This window comes from Coptis chinensis, chromosome 5 (assembly GCF_015680905.1).
Source record: "Coptis chinensis isolate HL-2020 chromosome 5, ASM1568090v1, whole genome shotgun sequence".
NCBI lineage: Eukaryota > Viridiplantae > Streptophyta > Magnoliopsida > Ranunculales > Ranunculaceae > Coptis > Coptis chinensis.
The window spans coordinates 28522537-28536933 of NC_141460.1; positions in this window are offsets into that span (position 1 = coordinate 28522537).

Sequence of the window (14397 nt, forward strand, 5' to 3'; positions counted from 1 at the left end):
CTTTGGACTCAGACCTTGGAATTGGGCCTACCTTATGTCAAAACGACCGGCTCAGAAAGAGCTTTCCAATGGTCTAAGCCTTGACCCAATCAGAGGAGAAGAAGTGGACGAAAAGTCTGTTGAAGCCAACTGCAGCTAAAGAGGCCTTTTTGGACTGGACTGAAAGAATTGGGTTTTGGGCCTGATTCTCTGGCCCAAAACATGGCTCCAAGCCCATGCACGATTTTTGGATCTGAAAGTATAAAAACAAGAGCTTGACTCTTTATTAATGGTAGATAGTTAAACCTAGATTAGTTAGCCTCCATTAATTAGTTTTAGAATTTCAATTAGTTAATTAATTAGTTTTTCATATCTTGTTTTAGATCTAGTTTCATGTTTAATTAAGCACTTTAGAACAAGTAGATTATTAATTTAGTATTTGAATCATTGTTTTATTATTCATTAGATTAATATAATAGTGTTCTTGGTAATCTAGTTTCATTTCCATTTACTTATTTAGTTCAATTCTTAGATTCAATTATTTGTCATTATTAGTTTAATTCAATTATTGCATGAGTAGTTTGTAATTAAGTTTAAACAAGTAAAGTTCAAATCTTTATATTATGTCTTGTTCGAATTCCAGTGGGAATGATAGCGTGATGATTCTCAGCTAAACCTCCATTTGAGGGGGTTGAGAAACCTTGATGAAAGCTTGATTCCGATTATCGTAGAGTCATCGTAATTTCCTTTCCACTCTACAAATGATTAGTTCACCATGAGAATGGGTGTAATCGTTCACGTGCTAGTTATAAATTGGTAGAAATGTCATGTGTAATTAGGGATTAGGAGTAACCAGATTGTTCTGCGAAGTAGTTCAATTCGGATTACGACGATTCTTTGTTAGTAGGATTAAGTCGAGTTAAGGTGGAATCAATCCCCCTCTAACTCCTTATCATAGAATCGACGTAGCATTCCCATAGTTGTTCAAATAGTCGACTAGTTGCATCTTGTGGGTAGTTGCATCGTAGTCTAGTTATCATTTCGTAAATCTCTCATTGGACTTTAGTTAGGATTACTTATACGTAGAGAACATACCATGCGGAAGGACTAGGAGTGGAACGAATCATCTACTGCACTATATCTCCATAAGATTGAGAGTAGAAAACTTTGATAAATCATAGGCACGTAATAAGTTTTAGTTTACTTACATTTTGAGTTTTGTCGTTCATTTCGTAGGTAAACTTTTATCTTTTTATGTTTTATCAAATGGCGCCGCTGCCAGGGATATTAAAAAAAAAAAAAAAAAAAATTCACAGATATCTTTTTATGTTTTATCAAATGGCGTCGCTGCCATCTTAGTTTCACTTTCGCATTGTTTTCATAGTATAAGTACTCTTCTTAAAGTCCCATTTCACCCACCCACCCTTGTTCGATTCTAACTGTGGTTGTCTTTTTCAGCATTAAACTTCCTCGAACAAAAAAAAAAAAAAAAAATTGCATGGAGTGCGACCTGCGCTCAAGTTCTTGCCGAGCGACCAACTACCAGCTTCAAACCGAAGCAACCCCACGCCAAACACCGTAACTTCGAAGTTTAAGTGGAGCGCCCAGCCAAAGTGAAGCACCCACCATACGAAATGAATTTTGCCGGATTTCCATAGGTTTGATTCGAACGTCGATTTTTCAAGTTTTTCAGTGTTCTAACTTGTTATATACACTGAACAAGCGTAAACAAGATGCTATTCATAAGCGAAGCAAGGACGCAATCAGGTATTCCTTTCTTCCACACCTCACATCTCCTGTTAGAGGTTTATACTAGTATATCAGAATTGTTTGGAGTGTTGACGTGTTTAGCTAGGTTTGGTCTTAGCCTTGTATGAGATTAAGGTCTGGTCGAACAAAAACACCGAATGTAATTACACAACAACGTCAACAAACAAGTCTATCTACTATACCACCCACTACACCTCTAGCTACTATTTCACACACACCACTTGATATAATGCCTGAAGAAGGAGAGACTCCTCTCTCTGACTTCTACAAAGCCTTCAGCGATAGCCCCAAATCTTGCATCGTTCTCGCAGACCCAGTGGGGGATTTCTGAATCCCCCCAAATATTTTTAATTTGTTACCCATTTTTCATGGTTTAGACCATGATAAACCTTATCAGCACATGCGTAGGATTGAACAAGTCATAACAACATTCCACCATCCTACGGTTGGTGCGGAACAAATTAAACTGAGGGTATTCCCTTTCACCTTAGCCGATAAGGCGGCGTCTTGGTTAACTGCCCAAGCGCCTAATTCTGTGGACTCGTGGGCTAAACTTGTTCAGCTGTTTATAGAACATTTTTACCCACCCCTAAAGACAGATGAGATGCTTTCCAAGATTCATTTCTTTCGACAAAATCCTCATGAATCATTTTCAGAGGCTTGGAATCGTTTCACCGATCTCCTTATAGAGTGTCCACTTCATAACCTAGCGAAAGACACGTTAGTTCGTGCCTTTTTCAAAGGACTTCTACACCACCATAAAGAAGTCCTTGACATAATGAATGGGGGTAGTTTCTTAAGCAAAGGAGCCTCAGAGGCTTATAAATTTTTAGAGGATCAAACTAAGCGAAATAACAACTGGGGGGGTAGTGACGATATCCACCGCTCTGCTAGTTCTTCTAATACAGTTAAGGCCGCCGGTATGTTTGAAATTAAACACGATCCCGAGCTTAAAACTCTAATCGAATCACTCACTAAAAAGGTAGAGGCCATTTCTGTTTAACAAAAGCCTATCCCCGTCATGAATATAAATTCAAATCCATGTAGTTTCTGTTGGAGCCCTGAGCATCCGGACTTCCACTGTCCTATAGCCTATGAACAGGCTTGTTCCATTAATAGTGAACCTAAAGCCCCTTGGAGACAAAATCCCAACTTCGGTTAGAGAAATACCCAACACGTCACACCTCCAGGGTACAATAATCAATATGTTAGGCCAACGCACAGTTTTATCCAAGCTCCACCACCACAAGGACAGGGTCAGGGTAATTATAATAATTATAACTACCAAGTGCAACCTCGACAAGGTCAAGCACAAGGTCAAGGTAGTTATAATAATTATAATGCTAATAGAGGTATCGTTCCGGTAAATAATAACTATCAAAATCCGCCCATAAATAATTCACGCGAGATAGTTCCAGTCACACCACTCGTGACTACTACACCTACACAACCGGATCGTCTTGACACCTTCATACAAGTGAGCCAAAAACTTTTCCAAACCATGGCTCAATCTAACCAACAACTTCTACAATCCGTTAATAATTTAAGCCAATAGTTGGCCCAAGATAAAGCCCAACCCAAATGTGTGTTTCCAGGTCACGCAATACCTAATCCTAAAATAACAAACACAGCCTTTGAGGTAATCAATAATACTAGTAATGAATATGAAATGTAGGTGAGCTAAATGCCATCACCACTCTCCGTTCTGGCAGAGTGGTTGATAACAAAGTAACTATGCCTATAGTTACCCCACCAAGAGTAACCCTACACCTTTATTTTACTAGATATCTTGAAATAGAAACCTAAGAGCCTACCACTTTGTAGGGTACCCGGTTACAACACAACCTAAGAAACAGAAAGCTAAGGTTAAACATCCATGTGATACCATTGCTAAATACAGAGAGAAACCACCGTTTCCACAAAAAATTAGCTATGTTAACTAGGGATACAAATTATGAGGAGATTAGGGACGTTTTCAAGAATCTAACTATAAACCTTCCCTTCCTCGAAGCTATTAAAAAAAGCTACCACACCATGCTAAGTTTCTTAAGGAGTTGTGGTACTACTAGGCGATAGACTAATATACCAAAAGACGCTTTTTAACGAAAACATTCCCAACTCTATCTGAACATAATGGAATTGTTAAGTACAAGGACCCTGGTCGTCCTACTATTACAATGCACCTTAGGAGATTCCTATCGACGACCGCGTTATTAGACCTAGGGGCTAGTGTTAACTTACTCCCGTTTTATTTGTATAGACAAATAGGTCTAGACGAGATGCAACCCACTAAAATGATGTTGCAATTAGCTGATCGGTCTATTAAGTATCCTAAGGGTGTGGTCGAAAATGTGCTGGTAAAAGTTCAGGATTTCTACTATCCGGCTAATTTTGTCATCCTCAATACAGAAGTCGCTAATGACTCTGTCCCAATCATCTTAGGGCATCCTTTCCTGGCAACTGCTAATGCGCTCATTAATTGCCGCGATGGTTCAATGTCCATGTCTTTTGGCCATCTTGCAGTTGAAGTAAATGTTTTTAAAACAAAGACACATTTACCCGATTCGTCTATGGATGGAGAGGTTAACATGATCGAGAGCTTCGCTCGACATTATTTCAACAACACGTTCCCTGATAATCATATGCCCAAATTTCTTTCCTTTCGAAGTTCAGACACCAACATTTTCATCCCTACACTAGTCGATACACATATTATGGATGAGGACGAGATAGATGACTTTCTCAAAGATATAGAGGACTACCATAGTAATGTGGATATGACCAATCTCGATGAGGAATTCGATGAGTTTCTTAGAAGCGGTGATGATTCACCTATCAAAAACTACTTTGCACAACATCCACCTCGACTCCCTCCTTTCACCCTTTTCAAAGGAATCTCGAGTTTGCACTCGATCCTTTTGTTTCTCCCCATTAGCTTCATAATTTTTTAAATCCACCTAGTCAAGAAATACTTGAGAAGGACAAACCATTCGACACCTTCATTTTCAGACTTGAGACAGTCCCTACCTACACCATGAATGAGTTTTGTGCTAAACCCACATCCACATTGTTTACATGCTTTCCTTCTACAACTTATCCATATCCACCATATCTTCCACAACCATTCACTTTTCCACACATATTCACTAGGACACCGTCTCGTTCAAACATGAAAAAAAAGGTGCATGCTAGGTTACGTTATAGGTCTATCCGACTTCGCTTTCAGTTCACTAGGTTGCGTCATAGGAAATCTTGGTGCTTGATTGTGTTTGGATATGTTTTCTGTGATATTTATTTATGGAATGATCCACAACTATTTCGGTTGTTGATATATGATAAACTGCATGTTCATACATATGTTTAGATAAAGTCTCGAGTATCTGACTATAAATGACTCAATTTTTTGTGTTTGGTGCATTTTCTTTCATCTCCATATATTGGTGAGTGCACCATTAAGGTAACTGGGCCCTCCCTATGGAGTGTGTGGCTGTAAGTACCGGATCCTAAGTCCATGGTTAACATAATTTACGTTTTCTACTCTTGCATGTTTTCTCAGATTTTTGAGTCATGCTTCTCTATAGGGTGAATTATGTCCCTATTGCTTATTATTTTTCCTTATAAAAGTAAAAAAATATTAAATAATAAACATAGTAATCTAGGAAGTCTCGAATCGACTTTTAAAGACCCATCATTAAAAACAAATTTTCTAAACTCTGTTGTAAAAATTTGTTTGGGGGTGGAGTGTTTGTGCTTCCGTCCTAGAATGTTTTATGTCCCATTAGAGTTGCTTAGGCCGTTTAATTGTATTTCGATTCCGGTTGACATAATCTATGAATTTAGAGTTCATTCGTTCGCATAACGTACGTCATGCACGCACTTTGAGGTGTTTTCCACTATCTTATATGTCATCCACGGTCGGAATAGAGTATTTTATAAATCATTGGATTGGAAATTCTCTCTTGATCATTTCCATATCTCATTCGCAAAAATCAGACTGGTAACGAAGCGGCAATATTAGTTTGACGTCACGCTAAAAATCGCAAAATTCAAAAAATTCGAATTGGGCTTGGGCCCAACTTCACAAGACCGGCAAATAAGCACCCACGCCTCTTTACCTTCTTCGCACCAACAAATCCGTTCTTCACTTCTAACAACTGCCATTAACAACCAAAAAGCTTCAAACCCTAACTAAAAAAATAAAATTAAAAAGAAAAACAATACACCCACGCCAAACATCAAAAACCCACTCCAAATCTTCTCAAAACCGTACCACAACCACCTCCACCAATTTAAATCATCAAAAACCACCGAAAAATAAAAAAAATTGAAGCTGCCGCGCCACCACACCACCACCACCATCTTTTTTTTTTTTTTTTCAGTGAGGTTGTTCCTCATTGCTTCCTACACCTTCTACAAACCCCAAATCAGTTTAAACTCCAATGGCTCAACAACGTCTAATTTTGCCAGAGCAAGCATTTACTGGCGACCACTTCGCGCCATTTTACGGTGACGAAATGATTAGTAGAGATTGGAATAGCTTGTGGTACTTGACCGAAGCCTTTTACCACGAAGGGTTAGTCCGACGGTTTTACAACACGAGGGAGTTAGAGGGGAGTAGAATTTTTGTTACGGTGGCGAAGAGGAGGAAGGAAGTAACTGCTGGGTTGTTGGCTGAGATTCTAGGCATTCCGCCTAGAATCTATCTGGATGCCACGTTACAGGAGTCCCAATATAATGGGGTCGAGCCATTGATGAATGCGACAGTTACCAAAAGGAACTACAATACGAGCTCGCATTGTGTTCGCCAGGCATCCCTCAGAACCAACCAGCTGGCTGCAGCTCAGTGGATTGGTCGGATCGTCCTAGGGAAGGAGAAGGTCACGACATCGGTCCGAATCGCCTCCACATTCTATGGATACTCCAGGAGCAGAAGTACGAGTTCTGTATCTTGGAGTTTTTGCTTAACATGATTAGGGGAGTAGGGAAGTCTATTGCACCTCTCCCTGTTTTGATAACCAAGATCATGCTGAAGTTGAGAGCGACTCCGACGTCTGATAGGATTTACCTCACCCTACACCGAAATCCTCATATTTATAAGGATTATGTCTAACGAGTTTGGAGATTTCCTGAGGATAGGGTAGAGGACGAGGAGGATGGTGGAAATGAGAATGACTCGGAGGATGAGGAGGACTTGACTTGTTTTGATGCTTTGATGCTTTGGAGAGGTGTTGGTCGGATCACGAGAGCAGCATGGTTGTGATTCATCATGGCATCGCGTTCACTTAATACTATCTACACGAAGACCTCCGAACTTCGACTACTATCCACCATAACCGGAGATCCGCACTCCAAGAGAGGATGAGCGGTGGGAACAGATGAGGGCTGAAGCTAGAAGCTTCGATTACCGATTCCGGGCGATATGCTTGCACGCTTTCCACCTCACGGGATTTCTCTTTCGAGGGACACATCATCGAGGCACGGCGTCGCCGAAAAGAGGCGAATGGTGCCGGCCCATCGGGAGCTCGAGAGCCATCTCCTCGAAGGCGTGTGCCCTCCGCTACCAGTATCGATGTGTTTAGGGATAATATAGCTTGATGATTTTTATTTGTAGTTTTATTATTGTTAGTTATTTTAATGTAAGTTTTAATTCCGTAATTTGAATTTTGTAGTGAAATGTACTTCGAATGAAAATTTTATTATAATGCAGTTATTTTCATTGTGCGTGGTTGTTTAATATTGATCCCACCTTCCCAAATTGTTTGGGGGTGGTGTTATCTATTCCAGCATGATTTTGATATGACCCTCGTTTTTAGAAGTTATTTCGGAGTCAGGGTGAGAATATGGCCGATTAGGCATATCTATGAATAAATATTGGTTAGGATGAAATCTCGATAAAATAGGTAGGTTCTATCCTAAATTCAACCTAAAAGATACTAGGGTTGTTTTAGAATCAAGAATATAAGTTGTTTCCGCTGGTTTGGAAATTTTAGTATTTCCTAAACCGCCGTAAAAAACTTTTTGCAACTTCCCCGATCCGTTTTAGCAACTTAAAACTATATAAACTTCATTCATTCTACACTCACAACCCACACTACACCTAACTTCCATCACTCACCTTTCACTCCCACGCTTCCCACGTTTCGCCTCATTTTTCAATCATCGCGACTCGGCGCTGCGCCCCCGCAGGAGCTTTCGAAACCTACTCATTTGTCGAAATTTTGCACGCGCACCTCGCGCCAAGGTGATGCGACTTCGCTCAAACACTGAAACTCAAAAATCATCGAGAGAGCACTCCGCGCCCAAGTGGGAGCCTTAACTACGACCTCCGTAAACACAAAAATTTCCAGTTTTCTGCGGGTTGTTCCCGGATCATTTGTAGCTGTTCAAGAGCATCGTTTTGAGATGACATCTCCTACAATAATACCGAATAGTCTTTGAAGATTTGTTCCAGCACTACTTATGGTGCTTGGTTTTGAGGCGATCACATACGTAAAACGGGAACCGCTTATGGTAAGACCTCGCTGAACTTTATTCTCCAACACTAGCATCTTATTTTTATGATAACTGCATTTTCTTTGAGAGACCAGATGGAGAACAAGTGTTCTCCATCAACATTGATGATGAACCAATGGAAATTACCAGGTTCTTGCTAGCATTTGTTCTTGGACTTGCTATGCCCACTGAAATACAAGACCCATGGTTTTATTGGGTAGATAATATGCATGTCTACACTTATGAGTTTTTGCATGAGTCGTATGGGGCAGGCATTTTCCGTATCGAGGACCAAGGGGACTATAACGTTGCTTTTGGTAGCCTGTCCATGAACATAGGAACTATTATGTTTTGGATCATGCTAAACATTTTAGGGGAATGGCGTTTTTCTTCTGTGAATGATGCCACTTGCAGCATCTTCCCTGCTTTAGCCACGGGACGTATGTGCCATGACCTTCCCAGAACCTTGATGTCTAGTTTAGCACGAGCCCATAGCATGGCATAAGTACCTTCTTATGCCTGTTCTAATTTCCCGTATTATGCTATGTTTCTTTCCTGTTTTTTGTATATGTTTCACGTATTGGATTACGGTCGACACTGTGCGACCCACCAATAGTATTATTCGATCTTTTCGTGCAATGACTTGGCAAGGGTGGAGGATACAACCTCATCAGGTTGCACAATACAGCCCGTTAGACCAAGTGGCGCTTAATAGGTTAGCAATAATAGATGATAAATGGCGGAAGCCCGCAAATTATCATGGCATGGTAGGGCCAAAGAACCTCGCCTCTTTATAGAAGAAGAGGATGAGGAGGATGATGAATAAAGCGCGAGATAAGGTAAGTTTTAATTCTAGTTAGTGTCTGCTTATGTCCCAAGCAATTTGATTATTGTTAACCCCATAATGGGTGGAACTCTTATAGAGTTGCGTCAATTTTTATATTAGTATGTTTTAACCTTATTTTGCAGATGTTCCAGAATTTCACGCGTTTCTATGGTATTTTTCTACCCTTTTTATTTAAATGCTTTGAGGACAAAGCATGCTTCTTGTTTGGGGGGGGGGGGGGAGGGCATAGAAACACGTGTAATTAAGGCATCTGCTAGGATATAAATATGTATAATATGCATTTGTTTTCTAGTTAAAATTTCAAAAAAATTTAAAAATATAAATAAATAAGTTATGTTATACACTTAGGAATATTGGTATTGTTTGCTTTCTCTATGCTCTTAATAATCTAGAAGTCTCACGTAGCTTTTGCATTAGAATAATTTTTACAAACTTAGGTTAATATGTAGGTAATAATCTTTGCATCTATCTATAAATATATTACATGAGTATCTATGATTGTTAGCAGTAAGTTTCTGAACTCTAGGTTAAAGTACTTATTCTACAAATCCTGTTAGAATATAGCCTAAAGCCTTATATGAGCGAAACATTTGAGAAATGACACAAGGGAGAAGTAAAACTGATAGAGAAATCACACGCTCACTTGCTTGATCACTAAACCATATCATAAGCGAGAATTTAGGCCCTCTTTGGATCGATATAGCCAGAAATTCAAACCTATGAATTATTTTCCTCTAATCGCCCCTCTGAGCCTTTCTTTAGCCTTTCATAAACCACAAATCCTTTACCCTATTACAAAAACAAAACAAAATAAAAAAAAATAAAAAAATCAACCTACCCAATCTAGAATAAGTCTGAGAAGTAGAAGAGAAAAACTTGTGTAAACAAAAGTTAGTTAATTGCTTCAGAAAATAAAGAAAATAAGTTTCCATCCAAAGAAAAGAAAAATAAAAATAGTAATAAAATAAAAACTTCAAAAAAATAGAATAAAAGGAGTCAAAAGTCAAAGAAAAAGAAAAAAATATGGCTAAGGATGGAAACAAAGTGTAGAAGCAAAAGTAAATAACAAGGTTTTCTCTAGTTACATAATATGAAGACTCTATTATCTCAGACTTGTCCTTTTTGAATATCCATTTCCTTCCTTCTTAAACCATCTCCTAATCCCCGCAACACCTAATAAAGACCTCTAGCTCAATTAGGAATAGGTTAGTGTGATAGTAAGTGGCGGATGTGTTTGATCGACTCGCTTCCTTGTTGTCATTGAGATTGTAAGGTAAAGTGTGCCCACTTGCACACCGGAGTTCATGAAAACTTGAGTGGAAAAATTAGAGTGTTGTTTCTTGACTATTATTGTGAGAACCTACTTAAGGACGCTATCCCGAGTTTTAGAAACGAACCTGCTAGGCATTTCATAGTATTACTTATTGTATATATGTTTATTGTAGATGATTGATTATTATGCATATATTAGCTTAGGTTTTGACTTGATTACTCTATATGCATTGCTAGTGAGAGGTATAGTTAATTTAGAGCATGAATAAGGAAACAATAGTTTTATTTCTTAGTCGTTGTAGTATAGATGAAGTTTGTGAGTACCTTCACTGGAAAACTCTCACGAGGCTATAACTCATCCACTAGGGAATTCCCAGTGGTTTAAGGCCTTGTTATATATGGTCAATGCAATCGTACTCAGCGAAACGAGAGTAGATAGAACTCCATTTTTAGTCACTTATTCTAAATTTTCATCTTTGCTTGAGGAAAAGCAAAATGCTGTTTGGGGGTGGTTTGATAAGAGCCCAAAAATGTAGTTTTAACCCCTTAACCATCATACTTTTAGACCAATTATGTGAGTAATAATTAAGAGTTAATACTGATTATGTGTTTTTATGCATTTCAGGCTTCAAAGTCCATTATGTGCAGAAATGTGCCACTTTAGCGAGATAAAGGAGCAAAGGTCAGTTGCTAAGGAGTTCTGTGATTAAAGGCCAAGATTCAAGAATACAAAGCCTTTCTAAAGCCCAGTCAAAAGCTGAAAAGTCGACGCTGGGCGTAAACAAAGACACAAAGTCAGCTAGAACTTCCGGTCAGATCTTTAGACTCAGACCTCGGAATTGGGCCTGCCTTATGTCAAAACGACCGGATCGGAAAGAGCTTTCCAATTGTCTAAGCATCGACCCAATCAGAAGAGTAGAAGTGGACGAAAAGTCTATTGAAGCTAACTACAGCTGAAGAGACCTTTTTGAACTAAAAGAATTGGGTTTTGGGCCTGATTCTCTGGCCCAAAACATGGCTCCAAGCCCATGCACGATTTTTGGATCTGAAAGTATAAAAACAAGAGCTTAACTCTTTGTTAATGGTAGATAGTTAAACCTAGATTAGTTAGCCTCCATTAATTAGTTTTAGAATTTCAATTAGTTAATTAATTAGTTTTTCATATCTTGTTTTAGATCTAGTTTCATGTTTAATTAATCACTTTAGAACAAGTAGATTATTAATTTAGTATTTGAATCATTGTTTTATTATTCATTAGATTAATAGAATAGTGTTCTTGGTAATCTAGTTTCATTTCAATTTACTTATTTAGTTCAATTCTTAGATTCAATTATTTGTCATTATTAGTTTAATTCAATTATTGCATGAGTAGTTTGTAATTGAGTTTAAACAAGTAAAGTTCAAATCTTTATATTATGTCTTGTTCGAATTCCATTCGGAATGATAGCGTGATGATTCTCGGCTAAACCTCCATTTGAGGGGGTTGAGAAACCTTGATGAAAGCTTCATTCCGATTATCGTAGAGTTGTCGTAATTTCCTTTCCACTCTAGAAATGCTTAGTTCACTATGAGAATGGGTGTAATCGTTCACATGCTAGTTATGAATTGGTAGAAATGCCATGTGTAATTAGGGATTAGGAGTAACCAGATTATTCTCATGCCGCGCTTCAATTTGGATTACTTAATTTTATTCTTTGTTAGTAGGATTAAGTTGAGTTAAGGTGGAATCAATCCCCCTCTAACTCCTTATCATAGAATCAACGTAGCATTCCCATAGTTGTTCAAATAGTCGACTAGTTGCATCTTGTGGGTAGTTGCATCGTAGTCTAGTTATCATTTCGTAAATCTCTCATTAGACTTTAGTTAAGATTACTTATACGTAGAGAACATACCATGCGGAAGGACTAGGAGTGGAAGGAATCATCTACTCCACTATATCTCCATAGGATTGAGAGTAGAAAACTTTGATAAATCATAGGCACGTAATAAGTTTTAGTTTACTTACGTTTTGAGTTTTATCATTCATTTCGTAGGTAAACTTTTATCTTTTTATGTTTTATCAATAAGTATAAAAACTATTCTTATGCTCTCAAGATTTTATAATATATTCTCTTAAATCATGCAATCTAGGGAATAATCGTGTTCATACCACTCTTATTTGTCAAACACTTAATGAATAAACATGGAAAAAACTATTAACTGGATAAGAGAGTAATGATTATGCTAGAAAAATAGTAACTTGCATAAGAGTAATAACAAAGAGACATAAAAGTAAAGAACTTGATTTTAATTGAGAAATTATGGAGGCTACACTAAGAACCCTAATTTAATTAACCCTAAAACTAAACTAAACTCCTCTATTATACTAAAGAAAGGGGTGCTGGAAGAGGCGTATTAAGTTTAGCATTAACCCTCTTTATATAGGAGAGGGTTAGGGTTACATTTTCGTGCATGGGCCAAAAAGGAGGACTTTGGGACTCTAATGTGATCCCAAAGTCCATTAGGTTAAGTCTAAAGAGGCCACAACTGTTGGAAATTACTTCAGTGCCATTTTCATCCACTTTTACAACTCTGATTGGGGAAAGGCTAGGTCCATTGGAAATCTTATTTTGAGCTAGTCGTTCTGACATAAAGTAGGCCCAATTCCAAGGATTGAGTCCAAAGATACGCCAATTAGAAATTCTATTGACTTTTCTATTCTTTTTCTACCCAAATTGACTTTGATTGGGTTTGAAAAAGGATTTTCTTTATGATTCTTGGGATTTAAACGTAGAACTTCTTCAGCAATCATCTTGACTCCTTTTCCATGAAAATTGACGTCTTTAAGCACATAAACAGCTTCAAGACCAAAAATACACAAAAACACGTAAATAATACTAACTCTTATTTATTATAAACATAATTGGCATAAATAGAATGCTATTAAAAGGTTCAAACTACACTTTTGAGTGCTTATTAGCCGTTAAAGATTTATCATTGGAACAAATCTATGGCATCTTTAATATTGCTGATATGAACCACAAATTTGTGGAAACGCCAAAAGTAGATGAATAATTCCCTGAGTCCTCGAGATCATATGAATTACCACCACCCGACCATCATTTTCCCCAGTTAACACCTCTCAAAAGCCAACCTCCATTCATCAAAAATCCACCAAATTCTGAGGACTGCACCACTAAACCATTTCAAAGAAACCTCAAGCTCGCACTTAAGCCAATTGCCTTTGAAATCCTTCATAATTTTCTAAACCTTCCTAGTAAAAACACTTTGCCCAACATACAAACTCCCGAGACTATCATTCCAGCTGAGAAAAGCCCCACATTGATTGAAGTGCCAGAAAAAGAGGAAATAGAATCTAAGGTGGAATATGAGTTCTTAAGAGCATACGATGATCCCTTTATTTAAGTGGTTGAAAAACCTAGTTGGCTATATGTCGCATCATCTAAGCCTCATGAAGAACAACTACTACCACACTCACACTCTCTTAGACAATTCAATAACGAGTTACTGCATAAGTTCCATGATGGTTTACATAAACTTTCTTTTATCATTCTGCATCTTACACTCCAAATGCTTCATTTCATTTTGTTTGGGAATAAATGCTTTCATATGTTTTTCTATAAAGATCCTCAACTGTTTAGACTATTAGTATATAGTTAACAGCATATCATCCATCTCATATACATAGTCTTGGGGAATCTGACTTAACACATATTGTCTTAAATATCTGACTATAAAAGATTCATTTTATGTTTTCTCAATGCATTCCTTGGGAGTGCATCACCAAGGTAACTAGACCACTCCACTTAGAGTGTGTGGTTGTAAGTGTCGGAGCCTTGAGTCCATGTATACTTTCATATTCCTTATTAGCACTTGTACTCGTACTTTGAGTAGTGTACACCTATGGAGCAAGTATACAATTTTCTTTTTCTTTATTTTACACTTCTTTTTATAATAGCTTTTCTATTCATGTCATTTACAATTCCTGTCTTTATTTTCATTTCTCTATTTTATGTTTTTACATAAGCATTTTTCTT